The sequence below is a fragment of the Schistocerca gregaria genome, chromosome 2 (assembly GCF_023897955.1).
Source record: "Schistocerca gregaria isolate iqSchGreg1 chromosome 2, iqSchGreg1.2, whole genome shotgun sequence".
In the NCBI taxonomy this organism is placed as follows: Eukaryota; Metazoa; Arthropoda; class Insecta; order Orthoptera; family Acrididae; genus Schistocerca; species Schistocerca gregaria.
Genome location: NC_064921.1, coordinates 1,015,996,161 through 1,016,015,641, shown reverse-complemented (window position 1 = coordinate 1,016,015,641; position 19,481 = coordinate 1,015,996,161). Strand labels below are relative to the sequence as shown.

Genomic DNA, 19,481 nt, shown 5'->3' with positions numbered 1-19,481 from the left:
CACTGGAGTACAATACGACATATTCAGGAAAATACTGTTCCCGCCCGGGATCGAACCGGGGACCTTCTGCGTGTGAAGCAGACGTGATAACCGCTACACTACGGAAACTGCGGACGTGAGGAGTCCATCCCCGTTCCCTCGAAATTACCTCAGCCTGTCTCCCGTCCGCGAATGCACACGCGACGGTTCTTTTGACAGCCTGGAAACCATTACAGCCGAGGGCACAAGAAGTCTTCGGGTGCTCGAGAGTTTGTCTGCCGTAGCACCCCTAACGAGATAGCGGTTTTTCCCGCAGTCGTGATTGTAAGTCATAGCAGCAGCAGGGAGTGCGAGCCCAGCGGCAGCTCTACATGAAGGTACCAATAGCCCAGGAAGGCCGCCGACCGCGGGAATTCGCGCCGCCCCCATCCCGCCAGCCTACACGAGACTTTCCAGAGCACCCTGGACCACATCGAGGGACCCAGTGCACTGAAATTATAGTCATTCGCCATGTCAGGTGGCTCGTTGGTCTAGGGGTATGATTCCTGCTTAGGGTGCAGGAGGTCCCGGGTTCAAATCCCGGACGAGCCCTAGCGTTTTGTGCAAACTGATCGCACGTGAGTGGCTGAGTCGACGCAAAATGCTCGGCGGCAGTATCAAATGAATTTCATATTTGATGTGAGCAATTGACACTCTGATCCGACGTGTGAAGGCGATTACGAAGGTTTTTGGGTACAGATGGAAGCAGATGCATGTTACTATGTCTTGTTTTTAATGATGAAAAAGTGTTTCCGCCCGGGATCGAACCGGGGACCTTCTGCGTGTTAGGCAGACGTGATAACCGCTACACCACGGAAACTATTTGTGTGCGCCTTACCTTAGAGGCAACTCGTGCTGATGTTGTCATCGTAACTAAAAAATTAAATAAATGCGCTACTTGCATAACAAAGGTACATGCAGAAGATCCTCACATGTCGTGGCTCACTGGAGTACAATACGACATATTCAGGAAAATACTGTTCCCGCCCGGGATCGAACCGGGGACCTTCTGCGTGTGAAGCAGACGTGATAACCGCTACACTACGGAAACTGCGGACGTGAGGAGTCCATCCCCGTTCCCTCGAAATTACCTCAGCCTGTCTCCCGTCCGCGAATGCACACGCGACGGTTCTTTTGACAGCCTGGAAACCATTACAGCCGAGGGCACAAGAAGTCTTCGGGTGCTCGAGAGTTTGTCTGCCGTAGCACCCCTAACGAGATAGCGGTTTTTCCCGCAGTCGTGATTGTAAGTCATAGCAGCAAAAGCAATCACTTTCTTAGCAGCAGGGAGTGCGAGCCCAGCGGCAGCTCTACATGAAGGTACCAATAGCCCAGGAAGGCCGCCGACCGCGGGAATTCGCGCCGCCCCCATCCCGCCAGCCTACACGAGACTTTCCAGAGCACCCTGGACCACATCGAGGGACCCAGTGCACTGAAATTATAGTCATTCGCCATGTCAGGTGGCTCGTTGGTCTAGGGGTATGATTCCTGCTTAGGGTGCAGGAGGTCCCGGGTTCAAATCCCGGACGAGCCCTAGCGTTTTGTGCAAACTGATCGCACGTGAGTGGCTGAGTCGACGCAAAATGCTCGGCGGCAGTATCAAATGAATTTCATATTTGATGTGAGCAATTGACACTCTGATCCGACGTGTGAAGGCGATTACGAAGGTTTTTGGGTACAGATGGAAGCAGATGCATGTTACTATGTCTTGTTTTTAATGATGAAAAAGTGTTTCCGCCCGGGATCGAACCGGGGACCTTCTGCGTGTTAGGCAGACGTGATAACCGCTACACCACGGAAACTACTTGTGTGCGCCTTACCTTAGAGGCAACTCGTGCTGATGTTGTCATCGTAACTAAAAAATTAAATAAATGCGCTACTTGCATAACAAAGGTACATGCAGAAGATCCTCACATGTCGTGGCTCACTGGAGTACAATACGACATATTCAGGAAAATACTGTTCCCGCCCGGGATCGAACCGGGGACCTTCTGCGTGTGAAGCAGACGTGATAACCGCTACACTACGGAAACTGCGCACGTGAGGAGTCCATCCCCGTTCCCTCGAAATTACCTCAGCCTGTCTCCCGTCCGCGAATGCACACGCGACGGTTCTTTTGACAGCCTGGAAACCATTACAGCCGAGGGCACAAGAAGTCTTCGGGTGCTCGAGAGTTTGTCTGCCGTAGCACCCCTAACGAGATAGCGGTTTTTCCCGCAGTCGTGATTGTAAGTCATAGCAGCAAAAGCAATCACTTTCTTAGCAGCAGGGAGTGCGAGCCCAGCGGCAGCTCTACATGAAGGTACCAATAGCCCAGGAAGGCCGCCGACCGCGGGAATTCGCGCCGCCCCCATCCCGCCAGCCTACACGAGACTTTCCAGAGCACCCTGGACCACATCGAGGGACCCAGTGCACTGAAATTATAGTCATTCGCCATGTCAGGTGGCTCGTTGGTCTAGGGGTATGATTCCTGCGTAGGGTGCAGGAGGTCCCGGGTTCAAATCCCGGACGAGCCCTAGCGTTTTGTGCAAACTGATCGCACGTGAGTGGCTGAGTCGACGCAAAATGCTCGGCGGCAGTATCAAATGAATTTCATATTTGATGTGAGCAATTGACACTCTGATCCGACGTGTGAAGGCGATTACGAAGGTTTTTGGGTACAGATGGAAGCAGATGCATGTTACTATGTCTTGTTTTTAATGATGAAAAAGTGTTTCCGCCCGGGATCGAACCGGGGACCTTCTGCGTGTTAGGCAGACGTGATAACCGCTACACCACGGAAACTACTTGTGTGCGCCTTACCTTAGAGGCAACTCGTGCTGATGTTGTCATCGTAACTAAAAAATTAAATAAATGCGCTACTTGCATAACAAAGGTACATGCAGAAGATCCTCACATGTCGTGGCTCACTGGAGTACAATACGACATATTCAGGAAAATACTGTTCCCGCCCGGGATCGAACCGGGGACCTTCTGCGTGTGAAGCAGACGTGATAACCGCTACACTACGGAAACTGCGGACGTGAGGAGTCCATCCCCGTTCCCTCGAAATTACCTCAGCCTGTCTCCCGTCCGCGAATGCACACGCGACGGTTCTTTTGACAGCCTGGAAACCATTACAGCCGAGGGCACAAGAAGTCTTCGGGTGCTCGAGAGTTTGTCTGCCGTAGCACCCCTAACGAGATAGCGGTTTTTCCCGCAGTCGTGATTGTAAGTCATAGCAGCAAAAGCAATCACTTTCTTAGCAGCAGGGAGTGCGAGCCCAGCGGCAGCTCTACATGAAGGTACCAATAGCCCAGGAAGGCCGCCGACCGCGGGAATTCGCGCCGCCCCCATCCCGCCAGCCTACACGAGACTTTCCAGAGCACCCTGGACCACATCGAGGGACCCAGTGCACTGAAATTATAGTCATTCGCCATGTCAGGTGGCTCGTTGGTCTAGGGGTATGATTCCTGCTTAGGGTGCAGGAGGTCCCGGGTTCAAATCCCGGACGAGCCCTAGCGTTTTGTGCAAACTGATCGCACGTGAGTGGCTGAGTCGACGCAAAATGCTCGGCGGCAGTATCAAATGAATTTCATATTTGATGTGAGCAATTGACACTCTGATCCGACGTGTGAAGGCGATTACGAAGGTTTTTGGGTACAGATGGAAGCAGATGCATGTTACTATGTCTTGTTTTTAATGATGAAAAAGTGTTTCCGCCCGGGATCGAACCGGGGACCTTCTGCGTGTTAGGCAGACGTGATAACCGCTACACCACGGAAACTACTTGTGTGCGCCTTACCTTAGAGGCAACTCGTGCTGATGTTGTCATCGTAACTAAAAAATTAAATAAATGCGCTACTTGCATAACAAAGGTACATGCAGAAGATCCTCACATGTCGTGGCTCACTGGAGTACAATACGACATATTCAGGAAAATACTGTTCCCGCCCGGGATCGAACCGGGGACCTTCTGCGTGTGAAGCAGACGTGATAACCGCTACACTACGGAAACTGCGGACGTGAGGAGTCCATCCCCGTTCCCTCGAAATTACCTCAGCCTGTCTCCCGTCCGCGAATGCACACGCGACGGTTCTTTTGACAGCCTGGAAACCATTACAGCCGAGGGCACAAGAAGTCTTCGGGTGCTCGAGAGTTTGTCTGCCGTAGCACCCCTAACGAGATAGCGGTTTTTCCCGCAGTCGTGATTGTAAGTCATAGCAGCAAAAGCAATCACTTTCTTAGCAGCAGGGAGTGCGAGCCCAGCGGCAGCTCTACATGAAGGTACCAATAGCCCAGGAAGGCCGCCGACCGCGGGAATTCGCGCCGCCCCCATCCCGCCAGCCTACACGAGACTTTCCAGAGCACCCTGGACCACATCGAGGGACCCAGTGCACTGAAATTATAGTCATTCGCCATGTCAGGTGGCTCGTTGGTCTAGGGGTATGATTCCTGCTTAGGGTGCAGGAGGTCCCGGGTTCAAATCCCGGACGAGCCCTAGCGTTTTGTGCAAACTGATCGCACGTGAGTGGCTGAGTCGACGCAAAATGCTCGGCGGCAGTATCAAATGAATTTCATATTTGATGTGAGCAATTGACACTCTGATCCGACGTGTGAAGGCGATTACGAAGGTTTTTGGGTACAGATGGAAGCAGATGCATGTTACTATGTCTTGTTTTTAATGATGAAAAAGTGTTTCCGCCCGGGATCGAACCGGGGACCTTCTGCGTGTTAGGCAGACGTGATAACCGCTACACCACGGAAACTACTTGTGTGCGCCTTACCTTAGAGGCAACTCGTGCTGATGTTGTCATCGTAACTAAAAAATTAAATAAATGCGCTACTTGCATAACAAAGGTACATGCAGAAGATCCTCACATGTCGTGGCTCACTGGAGTACAATACGACATATTCAGGAAAATACTGTTCCCGCCCGGGATCGAACCGGGGACCTTCTGCGTGTGAAGCAGACGTGATAACCGCTACACTACGGAAACTGCGGACGTGAGGAGTCCATCCCCGTTCCCTCGAAATTACCTCAGCCTGTCTCCCGTCCGCGAATGCACACGCGACGGTTCTTTTGACAGCCTGGAAACCATTACAGCCGAGGGCACAAGAAGTCTTCGGGTGCTCGAGAGTTTGTCTGCCGTAGCACCCCTAACGAGATAGCGGTTTTTCCCGCAGTCGTGATTGTAAGTCATAGCAGCAGCAGGGAGTGCGAGCCCAGCGGCAGCTCTACATGAAGGTACCAATAGCCCAGGAAGGCCGCCGACCGCGGGAATTCGCGCCGCCCCCATCCCGCCAGCCTACACGAGACTTTCCAGAGCACCCTGGACCACATCGAGGGACCCAGTGCACTGAAATTATAGTCATTCGCCATGTCAGGTGGCTCGTTGGTCTAGGGGTATGATTCCTGCTTAGGGTGCAGGAGGTCCCGTGTTCAAATCCCGGACGAGCCCTAGCGTTTTGTGCAAACTGATCGCACGTGAGTGGCTGAGTCGACGCAAAATGCTCGGCGGCAGTATCAAATGAATTTCATATTTGATGTGAGCAATTGACACTCTGATCCGACGTGTGAAGGCGATTACGAAGGTTTTTGGGTACAGATGGAAGCAGATGCATGTTACTATGTCTTGTTTTTAATGATGAAAAAGTGTTTCCGCCCGGGATCGAACCGGGGACCTTCTGCGTGTTAGGCAGACGTGATAACCGCTACACCACGGAAACTACTTGTGTGCGCCTTACCTTAGAGGCAACTCGTGCTGATGTTGTCATCGTAACTAAAAAATTAAATAAATGCGCTACTTGCATAACAAAGGTACATGCAGAAGATCCTCACATGTCGTGGCTCACTGGAGTACAATACGACATATTCAGGAAAATACTGTTCCCGCCCGGGATCGAACCGGGGACCTTCTGCGTGTGAAGCAGACGTGATAACCGCTACACTACGGAAACTGCGGACGTGAGAAGTCCATCCCCGTTCCCTCGAAATTACCTCAGCCTGTCTCCCGTCCGCGAATGCACACGCGACGGTTCTTTTGACAGCCTGGAAACCATTACAGCCGAGGGCACAAGAAGTCTTCGGGTGCTCGAGAGTTTGTCTGCCGTAGCACCCCTAACGAGATAGCGGTTTTTCCCGCAGTCGTGATTGTAAGTCATAGCAGCAAAAGCAATCACTTTCTTAGCAGCAGGGAGTGCGAGCCCAGCGGCAGCTCTACATGAAGGTACCAATAGCCCAGGAAGGCCGCCGACCGCGGGAATTCGCGCCGCCCCCATCCCGCCAGCCTACACGAGACTTTCCAGAGCACCCTGGACCACATCGAGGGACCCAGTGCACTGAAATTATAGTCATTCGCCATGTCACGTGGCTCGTTGGTCTAGGGGTATGATTCCTGCTTAGGGTGCAGGAAGTCCCGGGTTCAAATCCCGGACGAGCCCTAGCGTTTTGTGCAAACTGATCGCACGTGAGTGGCTGAGTCGACGCAAAATGCTCGGCGGCAGTATCAAATGAATTTCATATTTGATGTGAGCAATTGACACTCTGATCCGACGTGTGAAGGCGATTACGAAGGTTTTTGGGTACAGATGGAAGCAGATGCATGTTACTATGTCTTGTTTTTAATGATGAAAAAGTGTTTCCGCCCGGGATCGAACCGGGGACCTTCTGCGTGTTAGGCAGACGTGATAACCGCTACACCACGGAAACTACTTGTGTGCGCCTTACCTTAGAGGCAACTCGTGCTGATGTTGTCATCGTAACTAAAAAATTAAATAAATGCGCTACTTGCATAACAAAGGTACATGCAGAAGATCCTCACATGTCGTGGCTCACTGGAGTACAATACGACATATTCAGGAAAATACTGTTCCCGCCCGGGATCGAACCGGGGACCTTCTGCGTGTGAAGCAGACGTGATAACCGCTACACTACGGAAACTGCGGACGTGAGGAGTCCATCCCCGTTCCCTCGAAATTACCTCAGCCTGCCTCCCGTCCGCGAATGCACACGCGACGGTTCTTTTGACAGCCTGGAAACCATTACAGCCGAGGGCACAAGAAGTCTTCGGGTGCTCGAGAGTTTGTCTGCCGTAGCACCCCTAACGAGATAGCGGTTTTTCCCGCAGTCGTGATTGTAAGTCATAGCAGCAGCAGGGAGTGCGAGCCCAGCGGCAGCTCTACATGAAGGTACCAATAGCCCAGGAAGGCCGCCGACCGCGGGAATTCGCGCCGCCCCCATCCCGCCAGCCTACACGAGACTTTCCAGAGCACCCTGGACCACATCGAGGGACCCAGTGCACTGAAATTATAGTCATTCGCCATGTCAGGTGGCTCGTTGGTCTAGGGGTATGATTCCTGCTTAGGGTGCAGGAGGTCCCGGGTTCAAATCCCGGACGAGCCCTAGCGTTTTGTGCAAACTGATCGCACGTGAGTGGCTGAGTCGACGCAAAATGCTCGGCGGCAGTATCAAATGAATTTCATATTTGATGTGAGCAATTGACACTCTGATCCGACGTGTGAAGGCGATTACGAAGGTTTTTGGGTACAGATGGAAGCAGATGCATGTTACTATGTCTTGTTTTTAATGATGAAAAAGTGTTTCCGCCCGGGATCGAACCGGGGACCTTCTGCGTGTTAGGCAGACGTGATAACCGCTACACCACGGAAACTACTTGTGTGCGCCTTACCTTAGAGGCAACTCGTGCTGATGTTGTCATCGTAACTAAAAAATTAAATAAATGCGCTACTTGCATAACAAAGGTACATGCAGAAGATCCTCACATGTCGTGGCTCACTGGAGTACAATACGACATATTCAGGAAAATACTGTTCCCGCCCGGGATCGAACCGGGGACCTTCTGCGTGTGAAGCAGACGTGATAACCGCTACACTACGGAAACTGCGGACGTGAGGAGTCCATCCCCGTTCCCTCGAAATTACCTCAGCCTGTCTCCCGTCCGCGAATGCACACGCGACGGTTCTTTTGACAGCCTGGAAACCATTACAGCCGAGGGCACAAGAAGTCTTCGGGTGCTCGAGAGTTTGTCTGCCGTAGCACCCCTAACGAGATAGCGGTTTTTCCCGCAGTCGTGATTGTAAGTCATAGCAGCAGCAGGGAGTGCGAGCCCAGCGGCAGCTCTACATGAAGGTACCAATAGCCCAGGAAGGCCGCCGACCGCGGGAATTCGCGCCGCCCCCATCCCGCCAGCCTACACGAGACTTTCCAGAGCACCCTGGACCACATCGAGGGACCCAGTGCACTGAAATTATAGTCATTCGCCATGTCAGGTGGCTCGTTGGTCTAGGGGTATGATTCCTGCTTAGGGTGCAGGAGGTCCCGGGTTCAAATCCCGGACGAGCCCTAGCGTTTTGTGCAAACTGATCGCACGTGAGTGGCTGAGTCGACGCAAAATGCTCGGCGGCAGTATCAAATGAATTTCATATTTGATGTGAGCAATTGACACTCTGATCCGACGTGTGAAGGCGATTACGAAGGTTTTTGGGTACAGATGGAAGCAGATGCATGTTACTATGTCTTGTTTTTAATGATGAAAAAGTGTTTCCGCCCGGGATCGAACCGGGGACCTTCTGCGTGTTAGGCAGACGTGATAACCGCTACACCACGGAAACTATTTGTGTGCGCCTTACCTTAGAGGCAACTCGTGCTGATGTTGTCATCGTAACTAAAAAATTAAATAAATGCGCTACTTGCATAACAAAGGTACATGCAGAAGATCCTCACATGTCGTGGCTCACTGGAGTACAATACGACATATTCAGGAAAATACTGTTCCCGCCCGGGATCGAACCGGGGACCTTCTGCGTGTGAAGCAGACGTGATAACCGCTACACTACGGAAACTGCGGACGTGAGGAGTCCATCCCCGTTCCCTCGAAATTACCTCAGCCTGTCTCCCGTCCGCGAATGCACACGCGACGGTTCTTTTGACAGCCTGGAAACCATTACAGCCGAGGGCACAAGAAGTCTTCGGGTGCTCGAGAGTTTGTCTGCCGTAGCACCCCTAACGAGATAGCGGTTTTTCCCGCAGTCGTGATTGTAAGTCATAGCAGCAAAAGCAATCACTTTCTTAGCAGCAGGGAGTGCGAGCCCAGCGGCAGCTCTACATGAAGGTACCAATAGCCCAGGAAGGCCGCCGACCGCGGGAATTCGCGCCGCCCCCATCCCGCCAGCCTACACGAGACTTTCCAGAGCACCCTGGACCACATCGAGGGACCCAGTGCACTGAAATTATAGTCATTCGCCATGTCAGGTGGCTCGTTGGTCTAGGGGTATGATTCCTGCTTAGGGTGCAGGAGGTCCCGGGTTCAAATCCCGGACGAGCCCTAGCGTTTTGTGCAAACTGATCGCACGTGAGTGGCTGAGTCGACGCAAAATGCTCGGCGGCAGTATCAAATGAATTTCATATTTGATGTGAGCAATTGACACTCTGATCCGACGTGTGAAGGCGATTACGAAGGTTTTTGGGTACAGATGGAAGCAGATGCATGTTACTATGTCTTGTTTTTAATGATGAAAAAGTGTTTCCGCCCGGGATCGAACCGGGGACCTTCTGCGTGTTAGGCAGACGTGATAACCGCTACACCACGGAAACTACTTGTGTGCGCCTTACCTTAGAGGCAACTCGTGCTGATGTTGTCATCGTAACTAAAAAATTAAATAAATGCGCTACTTGCATAACAAAGGTACATGCAGAAGATCCTCACATGTCGTGGCTCACTGGAGTACAATACGACATATTCAGGAAAATACTGTTCCCGCCCGGGATCGAACCGGGGACCTTCTGCGTGTGAAGCAGACGTGATAACCGCTACACTACGGAAACTGCGGACGTGAGGAGTCCATCCCCGTTCCCTCGAAATTACCTCAGCCTGTCTCCCGTCCGCGAATGCACACGCGACGGTTCTTTTGACAGCCTGGAAACCATTACAGCCGAGGGCACAAGAAGTCTTCGGGTGCTCGAGAGTTTGTCTGCCGTAGCACCCCTAACGAGATAGCGGTTTTTCCCGCAGTCGTGATTGTAAGTCATAGCAGCAGCAGGGAGTGCGAGCCCAGCGGCAGCTCTACATGAAGGTACCAATAGCCCAGGAAGGCCGCCGACCGCGGGAATTCGCGCCGCCCCCATCCCGCCAGCCTACACGAGACTTTCCAGAGCACCCTGGACCACATCGAGGGACCCAGTGCACTGAAATTATAGTCATTCGCCATGTCAGGTGGCTCGTTGGTCTAGGGGTATGATTCCTGCTTAGGGTGCAGGAGGTCCCGGGTTCAAATCCCGGACGAGCCCTAGCGTTTTGTGCAAACTGATCGCACGTGAGTGGCTGAGTCGACGCAAAATGCTCGGCGGCAGTATCAAATGAATTTCATATTTGATGTGAGCAATTGACACTCTGATCCGACGTGTGAAGGCGATTACGAAGGTTTTTGGGTACAGATGGAAGCAGATGCATGTTACTATGTCTTGTTTTTAATGATGAAAAAGTGTTTCCGCCCGGGATCGAACCGGGGACCTTCTGCGTGTTAGGCAGACGTGATAACCGCTACACCACGGAAACTATTTGTGTGCGCCTTACCTTAGAGGCAACTCGTGCTGATGTTGTCATCGTAACTAAAAAATTAAATAAATGCGCTACTTGCATAACAAAGGTACATGCAGAAGATCCTCACATGTCGTGGCTCACTGGAGTACAATACGACATATTCAGGAAAATACTGTTCCCGCCCGGGATCGAACCGGGGACCTTCTGCGTGTGAAGCAGACGTGATAACCGCTACACTACGGAAACTGCGGACGTGAGGAGTCCATCCCCGTTCCCTCGAAATTACCTCAGCCTGTCTCCCGTCCGCGAATGCACACGCGACGGTTCTTTTGACAGCCTGGAAACCATTACAGCCGAGGGCACAAGAAGTCTTCGGGTGCTCGAGAGTTTGTCTGCCGTAGCACCCCTAACGAGATAGCGGTTTTTCCCGCAGTCGTGATTGTAAGTCATAGCAGCAGCAGGGAGTGCGAGCCCAGCGGCAGCTCTACATGAAGGTACCAATAGCCCAGGAAGGCCGCCGACCGCGGGAATTCGCGCCGCCCCCATCCCGCCAGCCTACACGAGACTTTCCAGAGCACCCTGGACCACATCGAGGGACCCAGTGCACTGAAATTATAGTCATTCGCCATGTCAGGTGGCTCGTTGGTCTAGGGGTATGATTCCTGCTTAGGGTGCAGGAGGTCCCGTGTTCAAATCCCGGACGAGCCCTAGCGTTTTGTGCAAACTGATCGCACGTGAGTGGCTGAGTCGACGCAAAATGCTCGGCGGCAGTATCAAATGAATTTCATATTTGATGTGAGCAATTGACACTCTGATCCGACGTGTGAAGGCGATTACGAAGGTTTTTGGGTACAGATGGAAGCAGATGCATGTTACTATGTCTTGTTTTTAATGATGAAAAAGTGTTTCCGCCCGGGATCGAACCGGGGACCTTCTGCGTGTTAGGCAGACGTGATAACCGCTACACCACGGAAACTACTTGTGTGCGCCTTACCTTAGAGGCAACTCGTGCTGATGTTGTCATCGTAACTAAAAAATTAAATAAATGCGCTACTTGCATAACAAAGGTACATGCAGAAGATCCTCACATGTCGTGGCTCACTGGAGTACAATACGACATATTCAGGAAAATACTGTTCCCGCCCGGGATCGAACCGGGGACCTTCTGCGTGTGAAGCAGACGTGATAACCGCTACACTACGGAAACTGCGGACGTGAGGAGTCCATCCCCGTTCCCTCGAAATTACCTCAGCCTGTCTCCCGTCCGCGAATGCACACGCGACGGTTCTTTTGACAGCCTGGAAACCATTACAGCCGAGGGCACAAGAAGTCTTCGGGTGCTCGAGAGTTTGTCTGCCGTAGCACCCCTAACGAGATAGCGGTTTTTCCCGCAGTCGTGATTGTAAGTCATAGCAGCAAAAGCAATCACTTTCTTAGCAGCAGGGAGTGCGAGCCCAGCGGCAGCTCTACATGAAGGTACCAATAGCCCAGGAAGGCCGCCGACCGCGGGAATTCGCGCCGCCCCCATCCCGCCAGCCTACACGAGACTTTCCAGAGCACCCTGGACCACATCGAGGGACCCAGTGCACTGAAATTATAGTCATTCGCCATGTCAGGTGGCTCGTTGGTCTAGGGGTATGATTCCTGCTTAGGGTGCAGGAGGTCCCGGGTTCAAATCCCGGACGAGCCCTAGCGTTTTGTGCAAACTGATCGCACGTGAGTGGCTGAGTCGACGCAAAATGCTCGGCGGCAGTATCAAATGAATTTCATATTTGATGTGAGCAATTGACACTCTGATCCGACGTGTGAAGGCGATTACGAAGGTTTTTGGGTACAGATGGAAGCAGATGCATGTTACTATGTCTTGTTTTTAATGATGAAAAAGTGTTTCCGCCCGGGATCGAACCGGGGACCTTCTGCGTGTTAGGCAGACGTGATAACCGCTACACCACGGAAACTATTTGTGTGCGCCTTACCTTAGAGGCAACTCGTGCTGATGTTGTCATCGTAACTAAAAAATTAAATAAATGCGCTACTTGCATAACAAAGGTACATGCAGAAGATCCTCACATGTCGTGGCTCACTGGAGTACAATACGACATATTCAGGAAAATACTGTTCCCGCCCGGGATCGAACCGGGGACCTTCTGCGTGTGAAGCAGACGTGATAACCGCTACACTACGGAAACTGCGGACGTGAGGAGTCCATCCCCGTTCCCTCGAAATTACCTCAGCCTGTCTCCCGTCCGCGAATGCACACGCGACGGTTCTTTTGACAGCCTGGAAACCATTACAGCCGAGGGCACAAGAAGTCTTCGGGTGCTCGAGAGTTTGTCTGCCGTAGCACCCCTAACGAGATAGCGGTTTTTCCCGCAGTCGTGATTGTAAGTCATAGCAGCAGCAGGGAGTGCGAGCCCAGCGGCAGCTCTACATGAAGGTACCAATAGCCCAGGAAGGCCGCCGACCGCGGGAATTCGCGCCGCCCCCATCCCGCCAGCCTACACGAGACTTTCCAGAGCACCCTGGACCACATCGAGGGACCCAGTGCACTGAAATTATAGTCATTCGCCATGTCAGGTGGCTCGTTGGTCTAGGGGTATGATTCCTGCTTAGGGTGCAGGAGGTCCCGGGTTCAAATCCCGGACGAGCCCTAGCGTTTTGTGCAAACTGATCGCACGTGAGTGGCTGAGTCGACGCAAAATGCTCGGCGGCAGTATCAAATGAATTTCATATTTGATGTGAGCAATTGACACTCTGATCCGACGTGTGAAGGCGATTACGAAGGTTTTTGGGTACAGATGGAAGCAGATGCATGTTACTATGTCTTGTTTTTAATGATGAAAAAGTGTTTCCGCCCGGGATCGAACCGGGGACCTTCTGCGTGTTAGGCAGACGTGATAACCGCTACACCACGGAAACTATTTGTGTGCGCCTTACCTTAGAGGCAACTCGTGCTGATGTTGTCATCGTAACTAAAAAATTAAATAAATGCGCTACTTGCATAACAAAGGTACATGCAGAAGATCCTCACATGTCGTGGCTCACTGGAGTACAATACGACATATTCAGGAAAATACTGTTCCCGCCCGGGATCGAACCGGGGACCTTCTGCGTGTGAAGCAGACGTGATAACCGCTACACTACGGAAACTGCGGACGTGAGGAGTCCATCCCCGTTCCCTCGAAATTACCTCAGCCTGTCTCCCGTCCGCGAATGCACACGCGACGGTTCTTTTGACAGCCTGGAAACCATTACAGCCGAGGGCACAAGAAGTCTTCGGGTGCTCGAGAGTTTGTCTGCCGTAGCACCCCTAACGAGATAGCGGTTTTTCCCGCAGTCGTGATTGTAAGTCATAGCAGCAAAAGCAATCACTTTCTTAGCAGCAGGGAGTGCGAGCCCAGCGGCAGCTCTACATGAAGGTACCAATAGCCCAGGAAGGCCGCCGACCGCGGGAATTCGCGCCGCCCCCATCCCGCCAGCCTACACGAGACTTTCCAGAGCACCCTGGACCACATCGAGGGACCCAGTGCACTGAAATTATAGTCATTCGCCATGTCAGGTGGCTCGTTGGTCTAGGGGTATGATTCCTGCTTAGGGTGCAGGAGGTCCCGGGTTCAAATCCCGGACGAGCCCTAGCGTTTTGTGCAAACTGATCGCACGTGAGTGGCTGAGTCGACGCAAAATGCTCGGCGGCAGTATCAAATGAATTTCATATTTGATGTGAGCAATTGACACTCTGATCCGACGTGTGAAGGCGATTACGAAGGTTTTTGGGTACAGATGGAAGCAGATGCATGTTACTATGTCTTGTTTTTAATGATGAAAAAGTGTTTCCGCCCGGGATCGAACCGGGGACCTTCTGCGTGTTAGGCAGACGTGATAACCGCTACACCACGGAAACTACTTGTGTGCGCCTTACCTTAGAGGCAACTCGTGCTGATGTTGTCATCGTAACTAAAAAATTAAATAAATGCGCTACTTGCATAACAAAGGTACATGCAGAAGATCCTCACATGTCGTGGCTCACTGGAGTACAATACGACATATTCAGGAAAATACTGTTCCCGCCCGGGATCGAACCGGGGACCTTCTGCGTGTGAAGCAGACGTGATAACCGCTACACTACGGAAACTGCGGACGTGAGGAGTCCATCTCCGTTCCCTCGAAATTACCTCAGCCTGTCTCCCGTCCGCGAATGCACACGCGACGGTTCTTTTGACAGCCTGGAAACCATTACAGCCGAGGGCACAAGAAGTCTTCGGGTGCTCGAGAGTTTGTCTGCCGTAGCACCCCTAACGAGATAGCGGTTTTTCCCGCAGTCGTGATTGTAAGTCATAGCAGCAAAAGCAATCACTTTCTTAGCAGCAGGGAGTGCGAGCCCAGCGGCAGCACTACATGAAGGTACCAATAGCCCAGGAAGGCCGCCGACCGCGGGAATTCGCGCCGCCCCCATCCCGCCAGCCTACACGAGACTTTCCAGAGCACCCTGGACCACATCGAGGGACCCAGTGCACTGAAATTATAGTCATTCGCCATGTCAGGTGGCTCGTTGGTCTAGGGGCAGTCTGCCTGCGGCAGCGGTGGTGAGCGGACCTCCAGGGCCAGCGCGCTGCGGCAGGAAGTGTTTACGTCAGGCGGTGAGTCGCGTGCTTACAGCGTCTGCTTATTAGTATTCGTTCCGTTCTGTAGGATCTGATATGGAATTATGAATCCGACTAACAGGAAAGATACCTTGAAGTTTACCTTTGATAGGAACTTTTCGAAACCAAATTCGTTTGAAGTTGAAGCATGGTTAGAGGAAACAGCTAAGATTACTTTTGATGACATTGTAGGGATAAATTTCTCTATCGTGACTAGTGTTGTTTATGTGAAATTAACGTCCTCTGAACTGTGTGATAGAATTGTAGAGTCCAGTGGAGGTGTACTGAAGTTTAAACATAGCGATGGTACCGTCAGTGACGTCAGCATTACGCATGCTGGACTGGGCATCCGGACGGCACGTATTTTCGAACTCCCGTTTGAAATAACAGCCGCGCAAATAAATTCTGCATTGACACCTTACGGGAGGGTCATTAACAATTTTGCGGAGCGTTGGTCCAAAGCCCACAAATTTCCGGTGCTTAACGGCGTCAGGCAGGTTAAGATCGATATACAGAAGCACATACCTTCATATATTTACGTAGGTGGACATCGCGGAATTGTCATATATGATGGGCAGCCAAAAACGTGTGCCGGCTGTGGTGCGCCCGGCCACGTGCGCTCTGAATGTATACAAAGACGGGTGACGCAGATACCTGTCGGTGAAGCCGCTAGCCCCCCTGTGACGACGGCACTGCCACTGACATACGCTGTCGCGGCTTCTGGTCTTCCACCCGCGACCCCGCCTGTAGATGCCCCTCGTTTGAATGATGTTTTGGCCGATAACGTCAAAGAACCGAGTGCTGACGCGGCACCGCCGCTACCACACTCAGAGATGGAGGTAACGACGGATGACTCCCCAGTGGTTGATGCCACTGGTACTGAGGATGAAGCAGACGCTGTGTTCCCGGCGGATCAACCCCAGAGTCAACAGTCCACTTCGGATGTTGATGATACTGCGAACCCTAACAGGAAGCCTTCCAAAAAGAAGCGGAGACTTGCACATCAAGGAGCCAATCAGCTCGCCCCACAGCTCCGCGACAAAGCGAAACGAATAAGCAGCCAAATGTGTCAGAACACTTCTGAACCCTCTGAAGTTGGTCTCCCTGCGTCTGGTCGAATGGACATTGATCCTGTAGTGTCTCCCCCTGTGAATCCACGACGGGTGGAAGATAGTGATACCTCGAGTAGAGTCGTTTTGCCGGATACCCACGCTCAAGGAAACGCAGGATCGCTTTTGTCAGAGGCCACTCTCACTGGGAATTGGGCACAGGAAATGGAAGTATTGGATGCGAGCAATGATGCGGCTGTCATGCGGACCATTGAGACGGAATCTTCGGCACCCCCCACAGAGCAGCATACACCAACCGTACCGGGAACTACAGGAACTCCGACTGACGCGCTTGGCCTCAATTTCGTTAGCCATCCTTCTAAGACTGTTTAATTAATAGTATGTGCCTTCTCCCATGAACGAGCCCCAAGCCTATAAAATTGCCACGTTAAACATCAATAAGATACAGTCGTACTGGCGGCTCCGTAATTTACAAGATTTTGTATACGCAGCGGATATCGATATTCTGTTACTTCAAGAAGTCGCTGCGATTGAACTTGACCGAATAACTGGTTATACTACTCTCTCCAATTCCGGGAGCGGTGCGAATTTAGGGACAGCGATTCTGTTAAAAGAAGGGATTGTAGCGACCGACGCAGAAAAACTGCCTGATCATAGAGGGATCGCTGTCACTTTCCATCGGACACGCATAATCAATGTTTACGCCCCGTCCGGCAGTAGCAATAGGCGTGCTAGGGCTGAGTTCTTCACAAGCGCCATAGTCCCACTTTTTAGGGGAACCTACGATCGTATAATTTTTGCGGGTGACTTCAATTGTGTCTTAAGTCCAAAAGACCAGACGCCTAATTTTAACAAATCTGGAGAACTAGAACGTATCGTCCAAGAAATGAACCTCATTGACACATGGGAGCACACGCACGGAGCGGCACCTGGGTTCACTCATGTCACGAACCACTCTGCAAGCCGGCTAGACAGAATCTATGTATCGGCGTGTATGAAGACTCAAGTCCTCCAATCCGAAGTTTGGCCCACAATTTTTTCCGATCATGCCGCATATATTTGTACTGTTAACATGGTCAAGCAAGGCACATTTCGCGGCAGAGGTTTCTGGAAACTTAACAATGCTCTCCTTAACGATGTTGACTGTCACCGTGTCTTTAACGAAACATGGGAGGCATGTGAACGACGGGTTGCACAGTATGCCTCCGTTACTGAATGGTGGATAACACATGCCAAACCAACTTTATCAAAAATGTTTAAACGCTACGCTCGGGACAAATCCTGGTGGCAACGGCAAACGTCTGAGTTTTATTTTACTTGTCTCAGGGAGCTTTACCAGTCCGATGTGACTGTACCTGAAAATTTTATGCAGATTAAAAAAATTAAGGCAAAATTATTAAAACTTCAGCGGCAGCAGGCAGAAGGCTTTCAAATAAGGTCCAGGCCCCAGAATGTGATAGACGACGAAATGACATCCATGTTTCACGTCATTCGTGAAAATAAGAGGGGGCGGCGGAGATTAATAACTCGTCTTCAGTTGAGTGAAGGCGTTGCGCTCACGCGGCAACAAGACATACGGAACGCACTTCACAATCACTTGGCAGGTCTCCTGACAACGACACATACCGACGATGGAACTCACGATGAATTACTCAATAACTTGCAAAGGACTTTGGGTGCTGCTGAAGTCGAAACTCTCATGCGAGAAATTGATGAAGACGAATTGGATTCTGCGCTATCACGAAGTCCGAAAAATAAATCGCCGGGACCCGACGGTCTCACTGCCAAATTTTATCTTACTTTCTGCGACAAATTAAAGCCCAAGTTGTTGAGTATGTTTAATGAAATTTTACGGCCAGATTTTAATGTTCCTCAGGCTCTCGTGGAAGGCATCGTGGTTTTAATCCCTAAACGCCCAATGTGCAGTTCTGTTGACGATTTTCGGCCGCTTACTTTACTGAACAGTGACTACAAAATTTTAGCACGTATTATTTCTAATAGATTGAAAATGTTGATGAATACTGTCATTGGTCAGTACCAGACCAGTGTAGGTGTCGGTAGGACGATCTTCCAAAATTTGTCTCAATACAGGGACGTTATAGCCATTGCAGATGCGTGTAAGATACGGTGTGCGCTAGTTTCCCTTGACTTTTCAAAGGCATTCGACAGAGTAAACCATCAGTTTCTCATCCGGACGATGCATGCCATGGGATTTCCACTACGTTTTATCAATCTTATACATGAGCTCCTTCGTAAAGGAGTAACTCGACTCATGGTGAATGGCCAGCTGAGCGCATCAATTAATATTACTAATTCAGTGCGACAGGGATGCCCTATGTCGATGGCCTTGTTTGCCATTGCCATTGAGCCTTTGCTTGTCACCTTGACACAGCGTCTACAAGGATTAACCATCCACGGCATTAAGATTGTTTGTACTGCATATGCGGATGACGTCGGATTTTTGGTCATGGACGAAGGTGAAGTCGAGGAAGCCCTTCAGATCGTCAAAAACTACGAACTTGTTGCGGGTGCGAAGTTGAATGCCAGGAAATCTGGCATTATGAACATAGGACGCGGCATCTCGCTGCACCATCACGGTCAGTTGCAACTAATTTCTAAAATGAAATGCCTTGGTATTGAGTACAGGAGCAACATACAGCACACAATTGCGGTGAACTATAGGAATCTCCTGGCAAGTATGCGTGCTTGCATGCAGACCCACTACCTAAGAAGCCTTGATGAACTGCAGAAAGTCACCTTCGCTAATGTCTACCTCACCTCAAAGATTAACTACGTTGCACAAGTACTGCCCATGCCACAGGAGACAGCGAAGCGTATGATGTCCGCTCTAGGCCATTTTGTCACACGTGGACACATTTTTAAAGTCAAGTACGATACGCTCACTCTCTCCACGACCGATGGAGGCTTAAATTTAACAGATGTTCGTTCCAAGTCACGAGCTTTGTACGTATGCACCACCTACAAACGGTGGAGGTCGTTACCGAACAGTCTAACGGCTCACTTGTTAACCGAAATAGCGCCGGCCTGCCTGCAGCCTCCTGTCTCTGTTCAACATATTCCGCCTGCGCTGACTCACTTTAAGAGCTTTTTCATTGAGTTCAGTTACGTACGGTCAACTCTCCCAGAAAATGAGCTTTCCGTGGTGAAGTTAGTTTATAATAAACTACTGGCAACCAAGAACAGGAACAACA

General features: G+C 51.2%; 46 non-coding genes across 46 annotated transcripts; 15 read left to right on the top strand and 31 right to left on the bottom strand.

The window, feature by feature from the left end:
* Positions 1-35: 35 nt before the first annotated feature.
* Positions 36-108, bottom strand: Trnav-cac (transfer RNA valine (anticodon CAC)). The gene has a single exon. It is a non-coding gene; the product is annotated as a tRNA-Val (tRNA).
* A 390-nt stretch (positions 109-498) lies between these two features.
* On the top strand, positions 499-570 carry Trnap-agg (transfer RNA proline (anticodon AGG)). The gene has a single exon. It is a non-coding gene; the product is annotated as a tRNA-Pro (tRNA).
* Positions 571-765: 195 nt separating this feature from the next.
* Trnav-aac (transfer RNA valine (anticodon AAC)) lies at positions 766-838 on the bottom strand. Its single transcript has one exon. It is a non-coding gene; the product is annotated as a tRNA-Val (tRNA).
* Positions 839-996: 158 nt separating this feature from the next.
* Positions 997-1,069, bottom strand: Trnav-cac (transfer RNA valine (anticodon CAC)). Its single transcript has one exon. It is a non-coding gene; the product is annotated as a tRNA-Val (tRNA).
* A 411-nt stretch (positions 1,070-1,480) lies between these two features.
* Trnap-agg (transfer RNA proline (anticodon AGG)) lies at positions 1,481-1,552 on the top strand. The gene has a single exon. It is a non-coding gene; the product is annotated as a tRNA-Pro (tRNA).
* A 195-nt stretch (positions 1,553-1,747) lies between these two features.
* Positions 1,748-1,820, bottom strand: Trnav-aac (transfer RNA valine (anticodon AAC)). The gene has a single exon. It is a non-coding gene; the product is annotated as a tRNA-Val (tRNA).
* Positions 1,821-1,978: 158 nt separating this feature from the next.
* Trnav-cac (transfer RNA valine (anticodon CAC)) lies at positions 1,979-2,051 on the bottom strand. Its single transcript has one exon. It is a non-coding gene; the product is annotated as a tRNA-Val (tRNA).
* A 411-nt stretch (positions 2,052-2,462) lies between these two features.
* On the top strand, positions 2,463-2,534 carry Trnap-agg (transfer RNA proline (anticodon AGG)). The gene has a single exon. It is a non-coding gene; the product is annotated as a tRNA-Pro (tRNA).
* A 195-nt stretch (positions 2,535-2,729) lies between these two features.
* On the bottom strand, positions 2,730-2,802 carry Trnav-aac (transfer RNA valine (anticodon AAC)). Its single transcript has one exon. It is a non-coding gene; the product is annotated as a tRNA-Val (tRNA).
* A 158-nt stretch (positions 2,803-2,960) lies between these two features.
* Trnav-cac (transfer RNA valine (anticodon CAC)) lies at positions 2,961-3,033 on the bottom strand. The gene has a single exon. It is a non-coding gene; the product is annotated as a tRNA-Val (tRNA).
* Positions 3,034-3,444: 411 nt separating this feature from the next.
* Trnap-agg (transfer RNA proline (anticodon AGG)) lies at positions 3,445-3,516 on the top strand. Its single transcript has one exon. It is a non-coding gene; the product is annotated as a tRNA-Pro (tRNA).
* A 195-nt stretch (positions 3,517-3,711) lies between these two features.
* Positions 3,712-3,784, bottom strand: Trnav-aac (transfer RNA valine (anticodon AAC)). Its single transcript has one exon. It is a non-coding gene; the product is annotated as a tRNA-Val (tRNA).
* A 158-nt stretch (positions 3,785-3,942) lies between these two features.
* On the bottom strand, positions 3,943-4,015 carry Trnav-cac (transfer RNA valine (anticodon CAC)). Its single transcript has one exon. It is a non-coding gene; the product is annotated as a tRNA-Val (tRNA).
* Positions 4,016-4,426: 411 nt separating this feature from the next.
* Positions 4,427-4,498, top strand: Trnap-agg (transfer RNA proline (anticodon AGG)). The gene has a single exon. It is a non-coding gene; the product is annotated as a tRNA-Pro (tRNA).
* A 195-nt stretch (positions 4,499-4,693) lies between these two features.
* Trnav-aac (transfer RNA valine (anticodon AAC)) lies at positions 4,694-4,766 on the bottom strand. The gene has a single exon. It is a non-coding gene; the product is annotated as a tRNA-Val (tRNA).
* Positions 4,767-4,924: 158 nt separating this feature from the next.
* Positions 4,925-4,997, bottom strand: Trnav-cac (transfer RNA valine (anticodon CAC)). The gene has a single exon. It is a non-coding gene; the product is annotated as a tRNA-Val (tRNA).
* Positions 4,998-5,387: 390 nt separating this feature from the next.
* Trnap-agg (transfer RNA proline (anticodon AGG)) lies at positions 5,388-5,459 on the top strand. Its single transcript has one exon. It is a non-coding gene; the product is annotated as a tRNA-Pro (tRNA).
* A 195-nt stretch (positions 5,460-5,654) lies between these two features.
* On the bottom strand, positions 5,655-5,727 carry Trnav-aac (transfer RNA valine (anticodon AAC)). Its single transcript has one exon. It is a non-coding gene; the product is annotated as a tRNA-Val (tRNA).
* Positions 5,728-5,885: 158 nt separating this feature from the next.
* Positions 5,886-5,958, bottom strand: Trnav-cac (transfer RNA valine (anticodon CAC)). Its single transcript has one exon. It is a non-coding gene; the product is annotated as a tRNA-Val (tRNA).
* Positions 5,959-6,369: 411 nt separating this feature from the next.
* On the top strand, positions 6,370-6,441 carry Trnap-agg (transfer RNA proline (anticodon AGG)). The gene has a single exon. It is a non-coding gene; the product is annotated as a tRNA-Pro (tRNA).
* A 195-nt stretch (positions 6,442-6,636) lies between these two features.
* Positions 6,637-6,709, bottom strand: Trnav-aac (transfer RNA valine (anticodon AAC)). The gene has a single exon. It is a non-coding gene; the product is annotated as a tRNA-Val (tRNA).
* Positions 6,710-6,867: 158 nt separating this feature from the next.
* On the bottom strand, positions 6,868-6,940 carry Trnav-cac (transfer RNA valine (anticodon CAC)). Its single transcript has one exon. It is a non-coding gene; the product is annotated as a tRNA-Val (tRNA).
* A 390-nt stretch (positions 6,941-7,330) lies between these two features.
* Trnap-agg (transfer RNA proline (anticodon AGG)) lies at positions 7,331-7,402 on the top strand. The gene has a single exon. It is a non-coding gene; the product is annotated as a tRNA-Pro (tRNA).
* A 195-nt stretch (positions 7,403-7,597) lies between these two features.
* Positions 7,598-7,670, bottom strand: Trnav-aac (transfer RNA valine (anticodon AAC)). The gene has a single exon. It is a non-coding gene; the product is annotated as a tRNA-Val (tRNA).
* A 158-nt stretch (positions 7,671-7,828) lies between these two features.
* Trnav-cac (transfer RNA valine (anticodon CAC)) lies at positions 7,829-7,901 on the bottom strand. The gene has a single exon. It is a non-coding gene; the product is annotated as a tRNA-Val (tRNA).
* A 390-nt stretch (positions 7,902-8,291) lies between these two features.
* Positions 8,292-8,363, top strand: Trnap-agg (transfer RNA proline (anticodon AGG)). The gene has a single exon. It is a non-coding gene; the product is annotated as a tRNA-Pro (tRNA).
* A 195-nt stretch (positions 8,364-8,558) lies between these two features.
* Positions 8,559-8,631, bottom strand: Trnav-aac (transfer RNA valine (anticodon AAC)). Its single transcript has one exon. It is a non-coding gene; the product is annotated as a tRNA-Val (tRNA).
* Positions 8,632-8,789: 158 nt separating this feature from the next.
* On the bottom strand, positions 8,790-8,862 carry Trnav-cac (transfer RNA valine (anticodon CAC)). The gene has a single exon. It is a non-coding gene; the product is annotated as a tRNA-Val (tRNA).
* A 411-nt stretch (positions 8,863-9,273) lies between these two features.
* Trnap-agg (transfer RNA proline (anticodon AGG)) lies at positions 9,274-9,345 on the top strand. Its single transcript has one exon. It is a non-coding gene; the product is annotated as a tRNA-Pro (tRNA).
* A 195-nt stretch (positions 9,346-9,540) lies between these two features.
* Positions 9,541-9,613, bottom strand: Trnav-aac (transfer RNA valine (anticodon AAC)). The gene has a single exon. It is a non-coding gene; the product is annotated as a tRNA-Val (tRNA).
* A 158-nt stretch (positions 9,614-9,771) lies between these two features.
* On the bottom strand, positions 9,772-9,844 carry Trnav-cac (transfer RNA valine (anticodon CAC)). The gene has a single exon. It is a non-coding gene; the product is annotated as a tRNA-Val (tRNA).
* Positions 9,845-10,234: 390 nt separating this feature from the next.
* On the top strand, positions 10,235-10,306 carry Trnap-agg (transfer RNA proline (anticodon AGG)). The gene has a single exon. It is a non-coding gene; the product is annotated as a tRNA-Pro (tRNA).
* A 195-nt stretch (positions 10,307-10,501) lies between these two features.
* Trnav-aac (transfer RNA valine (anticodon AAC)) lies at positions 10,502-10,574 on the bottom strand. Its single transcript has one exon. It is a non-coding gene; the product is annotated as a tRNA-Val (tRNA).
* A 158-nt stretch (positions 10,575-10,732) lies between these two features.
* On the bottom strand, positions 10,733-10,805 carry Trnav-cac (transfer RNA valine (anticodon CAC)). The gene has a single exon. It is a non-coding gene; the product is annotated as a tRNA-Val (tRNA).
* Positions 10,806-11,195: 390 nt separating this feature from the next.
* Trnap-agg (transfer RNA proline (anticodon AGG)) lies at positions 11,196-11,267 on the top strand. The gene has a single exon. It is a non-coding gene; the product is annotated as a tRNA-Pro (tRNA).
* A 195-nt stretch (positions 11,268-11,462) lies between these two features.
* Positions 11,463-11,535, bottom strand: Trnav-aac (transfer RNA valine (anticodon AAC)). The gene has a single exon. It is a non-coding gene; the product is annotated as a tRNA-Val (tRNA).
* A 158-nt stretch (positions 11,536-11,693) lies between these two features.
* On the bottom strand, positions 11,694-11,766 carry Trnav-cac (transfer RNA valine (anticodon CAC)). The gene has a single exon. It is a non-coding gene; the product is annotated as a tRNA-Val (tRNA).
* Positions 11,767-12,177: 411 nt separating this feature from the next.
* Trnap-agg (transfer RNA proline (anticodon AGG)) lies at positions 12,178-12,249 on the top strand. The gene has a single exon. It is a non-coding gene; the product is annotated as a tRNA-Pro (tRNA).
* Positions 12,250-12,444: 195 nt separating this feature from the next.
* Positions 12,445-12,517, bottom strand: Trnav-aac (transfer RNA valine (anticodon AAC)). The gene has a single exon. It is a non-coding gene; the product is annotated as a tRNA-Val (tRNA).
* Positions 12,518-12,675: 158 nt separating this feature from the next.
* On the bottom strand, positions 12,676-12,748 carry Trnav-cac (transfer RNA valine (anticodon CAC)). Its single transcript has one exon. It is a non-coding gene; the product is annotated as a tRNA-Val (tRNA).
* A 390-nt stretch (positions 12,749-13,138) lies between these two features.
* Positions 13,139-13,210, top strand: Trnap-agg (transfer RNA proline (anticodon AGG)). Its single transcript has one exon. It is a non-coding gene; the product is annotated as a tRNA-Pro (tRNA).
* Positions 13,211-13,405: 195 nt separating this feature from the next.
* Positions 13,406-13,478, bottom strand: Trnav-aac (transfer RNA valine (anticodon AAC)). The gene has a single exon. It is a non-coding gene; the product is annotated as a tRNA-Val (tRNA).
* Positions 13,479-13,636: 158 nt separating this feature from the next.
* On the bottom strand, positions 13,637-13,709 carry Trnav-cac (transfer RNA valine (anticodon CAC)). Its single transcript has one exon. It is a non-coding gene; the product is annotated as a tRNA-Val (tRNA).
* Positions 13,710-14,120: 411 nt separating this feature from the next.
* Positions 14,121-14,192, top strand: Trnap-agg (transfer RNA proline (anticodon AGG)). Its single transcript has one exon. It is a non-coding gene; the product is annotated as a tRNA-Pro (tRNA).
* A 195-nt stretch (positions 14,193-14,387) lies between these two features.
* Trnav-aac (transfer RNA valine (anticodon AAC)) lies at positions 14,388-14,460 on the bottom strand. Its single transcript has one exon. It is a non-coding gene; the product is annotated as a tRNA-Val (tRNA).
* A 158-nt stretch (positions 14,461-14,618) lies between these two features.
* Trnav-cac (transfer RNA valine (anticodon CAC)) lies at positions 14,619-14,691 on the bottom strand. Its single transcript has one exon. It is a non-coding gene; the product is annotated as a tRNA-Val (tRNA).
* Between the last annotated feature and the right edge of the window lie 4,790 nt (positions 14,692-19,481).